The 15315-nt window shown below is 44.3% G+C and overlaps 1 non-coding gene across 1 annotated transcript; it reads left to right on the top strand.

Annotated features, from left to right (window-relative positions):
• The first annotated feature begins 14989 nt into the window (after nt 1-14989).
• TRNAI-UAU lies at nt 14990-15083 on the top strand. Its single transcript has 2 exons — nt 14990-15027; nt 15048-15083. It is a non-coding gene; the product is annotated as a tRNA-Ile (tRNA).
• Nucleotides 15084-15315: the final 232 nt, after the last annotated feature.

The following is a 15315-nucleotide window of genomic DNA, read 5'->3' as shown; positions in this document are numbered from 1 at the left end:
ACCATACAATCAGACTGAAGCAAACCCAAGGGCCAAAAATAAATCTTAAAAGGGTATTACCAACAGAAATACTGTATTTTTGGTATATTGTACATACAGTGTATAGAATCAATGCCTGGTTACACTTCCACGAATACCATCTAATGGCAGAATACAGTACATGAAAAATACATGTGAGCAGCAACAAGACATAGACATACATGTCTGTCACCAGATGGTTGGGGGGGCTACACAGAATGGTATCAAGAGCCGCACGTGGCTCCCCGGCCACAGGTTGTGCACCCCTGCTTTAAAGCAACCCTCCAGCTCAGTTAAAAAATTCATATTAACTGGGGAATGAACAGAACACTTACCTGGTGCCCCCATTTTCATCTTTTCAGATGGAGGTCTGTCAATTCCTGGACACCTCTTTTGCCATCCAGGATGACCCCACTGCTTCTCAGGCTACCTGATGCATACTGGGCATTTGGTAGTCCAAGACTCTTCCTACTACCCCTGGATTGGCCAGCACTGCTCACAGGATCAGTTATGGCCAATCCAAGAGCAGGACTGAACAAGTAAAAAGTATCTTGAGCTACCGATACACAGTGAGCATCAGAAGGTCTGAGAAGTGAAGTAGACATCTTAGATGCAGAAGAAGAGCCTCACCACAAGCTGTACAAGGCTATGTGTAAATATCAGTAGTACAGGCCTATGAGAGGCCGTGCCAAGAATGCCAGAATGCCATTAAGGATTGAAGAAGAACCATTGCCATCTGTCTGATTATATGGGTGCAACGTCAGGGTCAGTTGTGAATATGTCTTCACAGCCTGGCATTGTTAGTTAAAGTGGTGTGGGCATGACCAGCAGTGAAAATGAGCAGAGCCTCCAAATCAGGGAGATGCAAGGACACTGCCCTTGTTGCACCCAGGGGCTAATTAGCATAAATTAAACAAACTGCTTTCTCCACAATTGTGACAAAGGCATAGAACAAAGACCATTAGAATCTCCTGACCAGGGCACATCTGGCATTTCAGAAGAATTCATGACCAGGTATGTGGGCAAAACAGTTAGGTGGTTAAAGCACACTTAGCTCTGTAATATATTTTATTAAATTGCCAGTTTCTGCGCTTAATTCACTCCCACTGCACTGTTCACTGTCTCCGAACTGACTGATCAAATGTGTACATGAAAGCACGTACACAGCCCACTGAAGTCTATGGAGATGAAAGAGGAGAGAAAGAAGATGAGCTGCCGAGGCATAGAGAGAACACATGCAGCTGACACGCGGGACTCCCACCAATCAACTGTTTAAGAAGCTAGCGGTGCAGAGACCTTATCTCAGCTTTTCCTAGGCCAAGTAACGTCACGTTCATCAGTCACGTGGCCTAGGCACAGCTCAGCCCTATAGAAGTGAATGGGACTGAGCGCAATACCTAGCACAGCCACTATACAATGTACATCAAGGGAGAGGGCCATGGCATTCACAGAAGCGCAGGTGTCTTCTCAAACAGCTGATCAGCAGAGGTCCCGGGTGTCGGACCCTCACCGATCAGATACTGGTGACCTATTCAGAGGATAGGTCGCCAATTTATAAGTCTCAGAAAACCACTATAAACAGACTATTTCTTACCACTGACTACTATCTGTTTACCTATATACTGTATGTGACGGTCACTAATGATCAGAATACCTGACTTATGCATCAGGGAGCAGTGCTATTCAGGTGCAATGCTGATCTTTATGGAGTTTGGCTACTTCCATGTGGCATCTGATGGTGGCTTCAGTTTTCTAGGTACCGAATAGTGATGAGCGGCAGGGGTAATATTCGAATTTGCGATATTTCGCGAATATTTTTTAGAATATTCGTCGAATATTCGAAAATTCACGATTTTTTTTCTTGAAAAATCGGCAATGTAATGATTGTGTAATATGCGAATTTTTGTAATTCGAATTTTCGGATTTGAATTTTTATTGCAAATTTTTCAACTTACAACTATTAGACAAAGAAGATTATAGCACTATATTAGCTAAATTGCTCTATATTCGATTTTTTTCGAATATTCGCTATATTGCTATAACTTAGTTTTTTTGAATATTCGTAATATTCTAAAACAAGAATATATAGCAATATAGCGAATATTCGAAAAAAACGAATATAGAGCAATTTAGCTAATATAGTGCTATAATCTTTTTTTTTTATAGTTGTAATTTTTTTCCAATCTGAACTTCAGATTAGAAAAAAATTACAATTATTAGACAAAGATGATTAGAGCTCCATTTTAGCTAAATTGCTCTATATTCGTTTTTTTTTTCCGAATATTCGTTATATTGCTATAACTTTGTTTTTTCGAATATTCTTAATATTCTAAAACAAGAATATATAGCAATATAGCGAATATTCGAAAAAACGAATATAGAGCAAAATTCGCAAACACTACTACTCCTAAAGTCAAGTATATTGCAGCCTTCTTATTGGCTCACAAGCTAGAAGCAGAGAGGGATCATGTGTACTGATTTAAAAAAAAAGACTATCACATCATCCAAGTACAATTTTGCGGCCTAGACATCGCTCCATTAGTCTCTGGAAGGTACTTGCCAGTAAATACTGGTTAAGTCCAGGATAGAGAAGTAAGCAGTAGATCCAAGTGCGATTAGGGACTTTTCTATGCGTAATAATGGGTATACATCTTTGCGTGTAATACTGGTGATCTTTCTATAGTCCAGGCAGAACTGGATGGATCCTTCTTCTTGACAACAGCTTGGATGACGTCTGCTTCTTTCATCTCTCAGATTATTTTCTTGACAGGCTGGTACATGGAAGGTTGAATTGGCTGGTGTCTGTCTTTAACTGGCAGGTGTGAGCCAGTTGGGATGGTATGCTGGATGAGACTGGCTTTACTAAAGTACATCGGATATTTACTGAAGGCTTAGTGATGTTCTTTAGCCACATTGAGCACACCCTCAAGTTTTTTAGCTGGAGTGGTCAGGTTACCCACATAAAGTTCCGCCCAACATGGCATGGTTAAAGTCTCTCCTGGAATATTTTTCAGGAAGTGTTTGGGAAGACTGTAGGACAATGGTGGCAGGTGGGTTGAAGATATCTTGGATTGTTACCTGTAACAGCCAGGCAACTGGATAGTGATTCTTGAGCACTACACGCTCTTTGCCCAGGTTCAAAAGATAGATGGGTACTCTCTAGGGATGAGCAAATCGACTTAGCATGAAACATCTGATTCTAGTCGATTTGCATAAAACGTACAGTATTAGAATGTATTGGCTCCGGTGAGCCAAAAGGTTTTTTACAGTAGAAATTCATTTTTGAAGTTATTATCCGAAGTCTCGAGAGACTTTGTGAAGTAATCAATTCGGCTCATTGGAGCCAATACATTGTTATACTGTACAGCTCCGTACAGTATTCTAACAAAGTTTTATGCTAATAATGTCACGGACGGTGTACAGGAAACAAGGCAAAGCAACATGTATAAACGACTCGCTGGATCCAAAAACTAAGGAACCAAGGGAGACCCCTGCAGAAGACCTGGCACTTTCCCTGGCTGCTCAGCCTATGCAAAGATCCGAATGGTGGAGGTTTGCATATCCACGAACCTTGACTATAAAGCCCTGAGCACCCTACAATAGTGAGGGGACACGACCACCGGCTCCCTACACAAGATACGGAGGGAGTCAGGGTCACCTGGGATCCAGCAAACAGAAAATAACAGATAAAGGTACAACACTTAGCTTTGAAGCAAACAGGAGGACAGAGTCAGCGTGCACACACACTCCAGGAAGTAGTATAAGCCGCCCAGAAAAGCCTTCTGGGGAAGAATTTAAAGGGAAGCAATTAGTCCAACACATGACAGCTGAGAGAGGCTAACGAGAGGAGGAGCTGAATACCACAACACAGAAACTCAAGGAGGAGGTTCTGAAAGGCCTCTGTCAGAGCTTCTCAGCTGTCTGGTTGTGACAGTACCCCTCCCTCTACGAGTGGACTCCGGACACTCAGAACCCACCTTCTCAGGATGGGACCTATGGAAAGCCCTGATGAGACGAGAGGCCTTAATGTCCGTCACTGGGACCCACATCCTCTCCTCAGGACCATACCCCTCCCACTGAACAAGGTACTGAAGAGAACCGCGGACAAGACGAGAATCCACAAACCTAGAGACCTGAAATTCAAGATTCCCATCAACCATAATCGGAGGAGGAGGCAAAGGCGAGGGTACAATGGGTTGAACATAAGGTTTCAATAAGGACTTATGAAAAACATTATGGATCTTCCAAGTCTGAGGAAGATCAAGACGGTATGCAACAGGATTGATGACAGACAGGATTTTGTAAGGCCCAATAAACCTAGGACCCAACTTCCAGGAGGGAACCTTCAATTTGATATTCTTGGTAGACAACCACACCAGATCACCAACATTCAGGTCCGGACCAAGCACACGTCTCTTATCAGCCACACGCTTATATCTCTCACTCATGCTCTTTAGATTATCTTGAATCTTTTGCCAAATAGATGACAAAGACGAGGAGAATCTGTTCTCATCAGGTAAACCAGAAGACCCCTCTCCCGAGAAAGTCCCAAACTGTGGATGAAACCCATATGCACCAAAAAATGGTGACTTATCAGAGGACTCCTGACGACGGTTATTTAAAGCAAACTCAGCAAGGGACAAAAAAGAACACACCAATCCACTTGATTCTCCGCCACAAAACAACGCAGATATGTCTCCAGATTCTGATTGACGCGCTCTGTCTGGCCATTCGACTGCGGGTGGAAAGCAGAAGAGAATGACAACCGAACCCCCAAGCGAGAACAGAAAGCCTTCCAGAATCTGGAAACAAACTGCGTGCCCCTATCAGAGACTATGTCTGAAGGAATACCGTGCAATTTGACAATGTGATCAACAAATGCCTGCGCCAGCGTCTTAGCATTGGGCAAACCAGGAAAAGGGATGAAATGCACCATTTTGCTAAAACGGTCCACCACCACCAGAATCACAGTCTTCCCCGAGGAACGAGGCAGGTCCGTTATGAAGTCCATGGACAGATGTGTCCAAGGACGGGAAGGAATGGGTAAGGGAAGGAGAGGACCTGATGGCCGTGAATGAGGGACTTTGGCACGAGCGCAAGTCTCGCAGGCTGCCACAAAACCCTCAACCGACTTACGAAGCGCAGGCCACCAGAATCTCCGAGCGATGAGATCCAGTGTGGCTCTTACCCCCGGGTGCCCAGCAAGGACCGTATCGTGGTGTTCTTTAAAAATCTTGTGTCTTAAAGCGAGAGGCACAAACAACCTCCCAGGAGGACAAAGATCAGGAGCCTCTGACTGGGCTGCCTGCACCCCTGCCTCCAATTCAGGAAAAAGAGCAGAGACCACCACACCTTCAGCCAAAATGGGACCCGGGTCTTCAAAATTCCCGCCTCCCGGAAAACAACGTGACAGGGCATCTGCCTTCACATTCTTAACTCCAGGGCGGAACGTGACAACAAAATTAAACCTAGAAAAGAACAACGACCATCTGGCCTGTCTCGGGTTCAGACGCTTGGCTGACTCCAAGTAGGCCAGATTTTTATGGTCAGTAAATACGGTAATAGGGTGTCTGGCTCCCTCTAGCCAATGGCGCCATTCCTCAAAAGCCAACTTGATGGCCAACAATTCCCTATCTCCCACATCGTAATTTCTCTCTGCGGAGGAGAGTTTTCTTGAGAAAAAGGCACACGGTCGCCAATTGGCAGGAGAGGAACCCTGAGACAAGACCGCCCCCACACCCACCTCAGAAGCATCAACCTCAACTATGAAGGGTAAAGAAACATCAGGTTGCACCAAGATGGGAGCGGAAGCAAAACTCTCCTTGATATCAGAAAACAGGAGGACAGAGTCAGCGTGCACACACACTCCAGGAAGTAGTATAAGCCGCCCAGAAAAGCCTTCTGGGGAAGAGTTTAAAGGGAAGCAATTAGTCCAACACATGACAGCTGAGAGAGGCTAACGAGAGGAGGAGCTGAATACCACAACACAGAAACTCAAGGAGGAGGTTCTGAAAGGCCTCTGTCAGAGCTTCTCAGCTGTCTGGTTGTGACAAATAAACATCCAAAGTCGATTCGCTCATCCCTAGTACTCTCCCTTGGGAGACTATTACTAGACACCTTGCTGCTAAGACCATTGGGTGTTCTTTCTAGTGGATGGGTTCCACTAAGGCTTGTTAGTCTTGGATGTCTTTGCAAGCTCTGCAACATAACTCATTTTCTGCGCCAGGTTGTAAGATTATTAGCTGTGCATCTTTGATGTGGACACAACAGACTTCACCATTTTGATTGTCAAACTTTTGCTGTTTGGACAGTGCTCTGATAGTTTGCTGAACTACTTTCTTGATTGCGTGAAAAGCTGTAGGCAAGGACCACCATAGTGCTTCTAGCATCTCTCCATAGCGATTTGTGAGAACGTCCATGCTAAACACTACTGGAGGAGTGTTGTCATCTCAGACTTGCACTACAATGATTCCTTGTTATGGAAGCCTGGTTTCTTCCACTTGCAGAATGGGTTCTTAGTACCCATGCACAGAGGACCAACGCATGACAGGGTCCCACGTACCTGGGAATCCAACCTAGTTCTTCTGGACCTTCTTCCTCCCGAGGGGAGGTCCTTTGCCTTGGAAGATGCCCTTTTAACTGCCAGCTCATCTGTTTTGTGTGGCCACGTTTGTGGCAGTACCTGCAAATGGGTCTCTAGGGCTCATTGTAGCTGGTTATAGGCAGCCTACTTGGAGTCAGGTTTTAGAACTTTTCGGAACCAGAAGGAGGAAGGATTCTAGCCTGTGAAGCTTCTCTCTGTTCTGTCTGTAGACACTTTTCTATTTGCTCCAGTTATTGTTGAGTCCTCTCCATACTTTCATTTAGGAGGGAGACTTAATCACTTAGGAGCTTGAGTCCCTTGCTTGATGGCATGGTTGGTTTTTGCATGCACAGGATACACGTTAGGCAATGAATTAACACCTTTGACAACTTCAGGGTTATGGTCTATCTCCAGGATGTTGATAGCCAGTTCTTAAAAACGGAAGAAGGGGTTGTCTGGGTGCTGTATTGTATAATGCTGTCAGTGTTATACAATACATTCCAGAACTGTAAGGGTTACATAGCATCATAAATCATTATAATGCTATGCTACACACTCATTTGTTCCAGCATGAGCCAGGCATGGCCAAAGTTAACAATCCTGGCCCAGCCCTGGTTCCAGAAGTTTTCCATCAAATTAGCTGTAAAGAGGGAAGAGGAAGGGAGCAGACTCCAGCTACAAGCCCTGGAGCCCCATCACCTCCATGAGCTTCAAAAGATGAAAGGAGGAAAGAACTAAAGGAGGAGGATTTGCATTGTTACAGTGAGAGAAAGACAGCAAGTTATTCCAGCTTAATGGTTTCCAGACCCTGCTGCTGCAAAGGGGAAACAAGTTAAGACACCCTATGCACCTCAGAATAGTGGACAATAGTTGGGCCATATTGTACAGTGGGTTAGAGTTAATAGACATTGTATTACATAGAAACTAGAGGCATTGATTCTGGCACAGAATGGGGCAGATTTATGTCAAAAAGCGTAGAAAACAAAAAGCTGTTTAATTTTTAAGCTCTGTTCACACAGTAAACTGAACATAGAATTGAGCTTCTGAAATCCAGAAGCTTTTTTTGGTGTATTCTTTTTTTCAGCTCCGTAAACACTTGCGAAGCTTCAGAGAAGTGACATACCACTTTACCATCAGCTTAAAGTTGGGAACTATGGCACGTATTTTTCACTGAAAACAATAGGAAGCCTTTTTCAAACGTTCCTGAAGTGTATTACAGTGGCTAATATGGGTGATTTATGAGCATAAACACGCTGCTAATTGTATCACGTAAACACTGCTTTAGACTAGTTCATAAATCTCCCCCATTATACAGTGTCATAGAGAGGCATTGTATGGCGGCACACCGAGCCATAGGAATGTTATACAGGTTCCGTTCTCACAACTCCGTATTCATGGAGCCTTATGGGAATAGGGAATGTACCAGTGTATACCGGAAATATACAGACTGGCCGATCAGGGGTTTTGGAACGCAGAGTGACTGCAGCCATATTAGTTGTCAGAAACAAATCTTACTAAGGAACAACCCAATAGGACTTCTAATGAGCGGTTCTGTAATCTTCCATGATGCGGGATGCTGCCATATGTTCTTCGTCACATCAGTATCATTTAATGTCACCCTCTGAAGTGCATTTGGGACAATGGTGACATGGAGGCGGCATGCTTGTGCTTTGCAGGGGGCAATTAGCCACAGACTGGAAAGTTTTAATGATTTTGGTTCTCATGGAGAAGAGAGTGCCGTAAAGCCGCCAGCTGCCCGAGGCTTGGATAACAGGAGTATCATGGGCCAAGCTTCTCTGGGATCACTGGTCTATGAGGAGGGCAGCTGAGGGTCTGGGACGTGATGGCATTTACGATAATATATGTCAGAGTGATATTATTTTTGTTAAATGATTACATAATACAATCATTATAAATATGGTTTTATTATTACTATTATTAATTAGTATTATTATAAGTATTCAAATTTATTATTATTATTATTATTAGTAGTAGTAGTAGTATAATTATGATGATACTACTATTATCAGTAGTATTTTTTTTTTAAATAAATATATATTTTTATTTTCCAAGTCATAGTATTAATACATAAAACAATATTATTCACAGCGGTGTGCCCAGCATGGCAATCATAGATGTCCTTACAAGAAAAATTCTACACAACCTCCTAAGAACACCCTCAAGGTATTATATAATAATAAACTATCTCCCCCCCCCCCCCCCATTCCCCCCATTGGCTGCCGTCACTCCATTCATTATTGTATAAAATAGTATCAATATTAGTTATAGCTATGCAGTTATGCGTGCAACTCTCCGTTTCCTTTCAATGTCCTCATATACCTTAATTCTTTGGAGGTATGAACCCCACTCCCTTATTGAGGGCGGGGAGACAGAGCCCCAATACTTTATCAATATAGCCTTAGCGACCATCAATCCCCGCATCCAAATCCGTCTAACCTGGGGCGGGACTTCCACTTCTGACCCATAATCTCCAAAGATCACTATCAAAATTCCCGGGTTATAGTTCATTGAACTCTCCTTTTGTAGGGTAGCGAAAACCTCATCCCAATAACTTCTTATTTTGCTGCAGCTCCAAAGCAGATGGACATAATTTGCATTAACATATCCACATTTAGAGCAGCAGCAATCCCGATCTTTATTTTGGGGAAATTTTCCTTGGGTTTTAGGCGTATAATACAGTCTATGGAGTATCTTAAATTGAATTAACCTATGCGCACTGGAAACTGTCGCCTTTTTCACATTCCTATAAATAGTAGACCACTGTAGTGGGGGGCAATTCAGCTCTTGCTCCCACTTATCTGTGCTTTTGAAAGGTATTACAGTTGCCAGTGCCATCCGAAGTTTCGCATAAAGTCTAGATAACTTCACTTTTTCATACTTCTGAGCGTCACAAAAATCAAAGAATATATTCTCTCGTGGAAAAATAACACCCCTATTCCTAGAGGTTTCAAATATATGTTTCAAACGTGAATACATAAATAGGTCTAATGGTGAACTATCTGAAAAACCAAATTCCAAAAGTGATTTGAAGCGACCCATATAAAAAAGGTCGGACACTCTGTTAATACCACTACGTAACCAATAACCAAAATCTGTAATTTTGAAGAACTCCTCCAGCCCCCTGTTCTCCCACAGAGGGGTGAAACCAAACGGACCGGAAGATTTAAGGATCTTCTTCAGTCTGTTCCAAATCCTCTGCAGTGAGCACGGGATCAGCAAGGACCTCCTCATTCCCATAAACCCAGTCTCCAAACATGCAAAGATATTATCAACTGGATTATCAAAAACTTTTGTCAAATAGCGTGAAAGTAGACTCTCTTTAGAAAAACAACAGTGCTGAATCTGTGCACATAAAAAATAACCTTGAAAAAAAGGTAATGACAGCCCACCATCTGCCTCCGACAGCCATAGATATCTCTGCTTTATACGCACCCTCTTCCTTCCCCAAATTAAATCATTAATCATAGTCTCCAACCTATGAAAGAAGATATCATCTATCCAGATAGGGGAGGCACACAACGGAAACAAAACTAACGGTAAGATAATCATTTTAATCAAAGCTATACGGTCCGTCTGTGCCAATATCAATTTCCGCCAAGCGCTGATTTTGTCCCTAACTTTATTCAAAACCGGGGCCAGATTAAGATCATAAAACCTATTTATAGGGACCCCAATCTTAACCCCCAAATAATCTAAAGTATCATTAGGAGCCAAAACACGAACTCGCCTCCCCTCATCTACAGCTTTGCGGTTCAGTGGGAGGAGCGATGACTTTGACCAATTAATTCTATAACCTGATAGTTTGCCATAATCTTCTATTACCTCTATAACATACGGGAGAATTTTCCATCCCTGATCCAGGAACAGAATCACGTCATCGGCATATAAGCTTATTTTTTCGCCCACTCCCGCCACCCCAAAACCATCTATACAATTATCTAAGCGAATCCGGGAAGCCAATGGTTCAATAAAAAGAGCGAAGAGGAGAGGAGACAGGGGACATCACTGTCTCATCCCTCTCTGCATCATCACGGGGGAAGAGCTGATACCGTTGACACTGATAGATGCAACTGGCTGTGCGTATAGCATTTGAGTCATTTCCTGGAACGAATCCCCAAGGCCAAAATGGGACATTGTAGCCCACAAAAAGGACCACTCCATCCTGTCAAACGCCTTTGCAGCATCTAAAGACAGAATGGAGTGGTCTATACTACCCCCAACAGACAAATTCAAATAAACCCTATATAGACTCATCTGTATTTGCCGTCCCGGGATAAAACCCGTCTGATTGGGGTGTACCAAACCCGCTATAACCCCCTTTAAGCGATTGGCCAAAATTTTAGCAAAAATCTTGTAGTCTGTATTTAAAAGTGATATGGGTCTATATGACCCCATATCACACGGATCCTTCTCCTTTTTTAAGACCAAGATGATCACTGCCTCTCTAAATGATGGAGGTAAAGAGCAGCATGCGCGGGATTCATTCAGGACTAGAAGCAGGATCGGCAAAAGTACTTTAGCATGGTACCTATAGAGATCAAACGGCAATCCATCTGAACCAGGGGATGATTTATATTTTAGAGAGGGAAGAGTCGCCTGGAGTTCCTCTAAAAGAATAGGGGAGTCCAAGGGCTCTCTATCTTGAGAACATAACTGGGGGAGCTCTAATCTTTGAAGATATTGATCCATATCGGTACGACTAAACATAGACTCAGATTTATAAAGGGTAGAATAATATCTCGCAAATTCCTCCCTTATCTCCTCTGCAGAACTCACCCCCACACCCTGAAAATTCCTGATTTCTCTTATACTGGTAGACTCTCTCTGGTTGGCCACCAAACGAGCCAAAAACCTGCCCGTTTTACCAGATTCGCAAAAACGATTCTGGCCTTGAAATAGGAGCTTATGTTGTGCTTTATTATATAGGAGCGTCTTGAGCTGTAAGTTGGCCTCTTTTAACTGATTAATGGATTGCTCCGTATAGGAGTCAATTAATGCGGCACGTAAACTCCTTATTAAGTCTGTCAATTGTTGTTCCCTGCGCCGTACTTCTGTTCTAAACCTGTTAATTTTACTAAAGTATAAGCCCCTTATATGGGCTTTCAAAGCGTCCCACACGTAGTGAATATGTGCCGATCCTACGTTAAGGTCCCAAAATTCCTGAATATCCTGGTCTATTCGGGATTGCTCCCCTATCACATCAAGCCAGTGCGGGTTCAGTTTAAAGATTCTACCTGTATTTGGGGCCTCCGCAAATATAACAAGAACTGGGGAGTGATCCGAGATTCCATGAGGTTCATACCTCATTCTCAGGACGCGACCGCACAGATCCCGACTTGCAAACGCCAGATGTATACGGGACATTGATCCGAATGACTGGCTAAAACATGAAAAGATTTTTTTGTTGCCATAGAGGTGGCGCCAGATATCGACCAGCGCCAACTCCTGGCATACAGCAGTCAAGGGGGATCCCGTGCGACCGCACCCAGAGAACGACGAGAACCGATCCAACTCAGGATCAGGTACTGCATTAAAGTCACCTGCCACTAATAGTGCACATTGATTTTTTGTGGATATATATTGGACTAACTGTGAAAGCACCGTTGCATTAAATGGTGGAGGAATATAGATAAAAGCCAGTATGACCTCCTGCCCTTTCCAATACCCGTGGAGGAATACAAACCTCCCTTCCTTATCAATCAGGTTATCTAGCGGTTGAAACTCCATCCCACGATGAATATATACGCTAACCCCTCTTGCATAAGAGGAGTAGCAAGCGTGGTACTCAAGAGAAGCCCATTTCCTTTTCAGTATGTAAATCCTATCTAATGTAGCGTGGGTCTCCAATAGTACCACAATCGCCGGCAGATGGCGGACCACGAGATCAAATACCACCGTCCTCTTCACCCTGTCTCCCAGCCCTCTCACATTCCAAAATAGAATGTTACACGGCATATCCTATGGATAAAGGGATTTTCTAACCCCCCTTTCTTAACGGAGAAGCACGCATAACTGCACAGCAAACGACGACAGCCAATCCCTCCCTTAAACCCACCCCCAAAAAAAAAACAACCTGCATGGTTGATAGGGCATTTCGCAATACCCATCAACCTCTCTCCTACCACCAAACCTCCCCCCTGCCACCTCCCCTCATTAACCTCCCTCCTCACCCACCTTCCGTACTTTTCATAGGCCCTTTAGGTCCAACCATTCCGCCGCTTCCGACTGTGTGGAAAAAAAACGCACAGAGTCATTATATATAATATATATAATATTATCAGTAGTATTAATATTCTAAATATGATATTAGGCTGAGTTCACATTTTAGTTATTTGGTCAGTTATTTCCATCAGTAATGGAGCCTACTCAAAGATAATGTATAATGGAAAGACCTGCCCCCGTTCTGTGTTTGGTCTCACAATTACTGATGGAAATAATTGACCAAATAACTGATATTTGAACTAGGCCTTACTGCTAATTTTATTACTGGTAATAGCAATAGTACCTTAGTAGCAGTAGCATAATATTTATATTATTATTATTAGTAATAGTAGTAATGGTAGTAATAGTAGTAATGGTAGTAGTAGCAGTAGTAATATTATAATTATACAGGGTGGCCCACAAAAAAGTAGCCCGCCTCCAGCAATAGTATGGCAAGATGAACGAGCAAGTGGATTGTTTTTTTTTAATTACCCACAAGTCACAAAAGATGCTGAAATGAGTCCCTGTTCAGGTCTCTGCACCTTTGGACACGTCGGATTATGTTGGCGGATACGGCTTGTGATGCGGCGGATGGTGTCTGTGATGTTCTCCAGGGGATGTGGATGGTTAGCGGTCACTTACTGGTTTACATTTCCCCACAGATAAAAATCGCCTGTGGACAAGTCTGGTTAAAATGGTGGCCATATCCCCGTGCTCACAGTTCATGAAGCCGTGCCAGTGAGTCCCGTGAGGTGCAGCATGTGGCTGGCAGTGATATGGGGCATGTGTGGCTGGATATGGGGCATGTATGGCTGGCAGTAATATGGGGCATGTATGGCTGGCAGTGATATGGGCATGTATGGCTGGCAATGATATGGGGCATGTATGGCTGGCAGTGATATGGGGCATGTATGGCTGGCAGTGATATGGGGCATGTTTGGCAGTGATATGGGGGATATGTGTGGCTGGCAGTGATATGGGGGACATGTATAGCTGGCAATACTATGGGGCATGTGTGTCTGGCAGTGATATAGGGCAAGTGTGGCTGGCAGTAATATGGGAGAATGTGTGGCTGCAGTACTATGGTGGGCATGTGTGTCTGGCAGTACTATGGGGGGGGCATTTGTGGCTGGCAGTGATATGGGGCATGTGTGGCTGGCAGTGATATGGGGCATGTGTGGCTGGCAATACTATAGGGCATGTATGGCTGGCACTGGCAGTAGTATGGGGGCATGAATGGCAGTGATATTGGGGACATGTGTGGCTGGCAGTACTATGGGGCATGTATAGCTGGCAATACTGTGGGGCATGTGTGTCTGGCAGTACTATAGGGGCATGTATAGCTGGCAATACTGTGGGGCATGTGTGGCTGGCAGTACTATGGTGGGTATGTGTGACTGGCAGTGATATGGGAGAATGTGTGTCTGGATATGGGGCATGTATGGCTGGCAGTGATATGGGGCATGTATGGCTGGCAGTGATATGGGGAATGTATGGCTGGCAGTAGTATTGGGGCATGTTTGGCAGTGATATGGGGACATGTGTGGCTGGCAGTACTGGGGGGGCATGTGTGGCTGGCAGTGATATGGGAGAATGTGTGGCTGGCAGTGATATGGGAGAATGTGTGGCTGGCAGTGATATGGGGTATGTGTGGCTGGCAGTGATATGATACGCGTGGCTGGCAGTGATGTGTATGACTGGCACAGTGGCCGTACTATGGAGGGGGGGGGGGGGCATGTGTGGCTGGTCACGAGGTCTTTTGTGGCGGAAGCACCCGGGATCTGTGGTAGTATCCTGGGGCACCTGTACTTGGCAGTGTCACTGATGGCTGTGTTGGCACATGGCTTCCAGGGCTGGCACGCTTCCTATTGCCATACCGTGGTATATAGCTCCAGCCTGTCACAGAGAACCGCTGTCACACTGGATAATAATAGAGCTGCAATATCAGAATGCGCCGCTAGAGGTCAGCGTCACAACAATAAATCCATACAGAACAAGGCACACACTGAGCTGTACTGGGGGGGGGGGGGGCGGAGCGCTCATTCACTGACTCGGAGCTCCCGGCTGACAATAGACGGTGAACGGAGGTAGTGGGCGTGGAATATGACATCATAGGCCCGCCCCTGGTGAAGGCTGATAAAGCGTTCTGCAGGCACACATGTCAGAGCTCCAGTGGCGCAATCGGTTAGCGCGCGGTACTTATACAGCAGTACAATGCAGAGCAATGCCGAGGTTGTGAGTTCGAGCCTCACCTGGAGCATGATCTTTTTCCTTCACTTTTCATGAACTATTTTATTCATTCTGCCTCATGGACTGCGGTTTATATCTCTTCTCACAGGGAGCATTCTGTGGTTTTATTAAATGTGAATTATGGTAGAGTACAGCATATCCCTGGGGCATCCTGCTCCAGGTAGTACTGCTAGTGATTGTACAGTATATATGTACGGTAAGTGTTCGCAGACTGCCTGTATGTGTAGGGGCTTTTCATCCAT

The sequence above is a fragment of the Bufo gargarizans genome, chromosome 4 (genome assembly GCF_014858855.1).
Source record: "Bufo gargarizans isolate SCDJY-AF-19 chromosome 4, ASM1485885v1, whole genome shotgun sequence".
Taxonomy (NCBI): Eukaryota; Metazoa; Chordata; class Amphibia; order Anura; family Bufonidae; genus Bufo; species Bufo gargarizans.
This window is presented reverse-complemented; position numbering and strand designations above follow the sequence as displayed.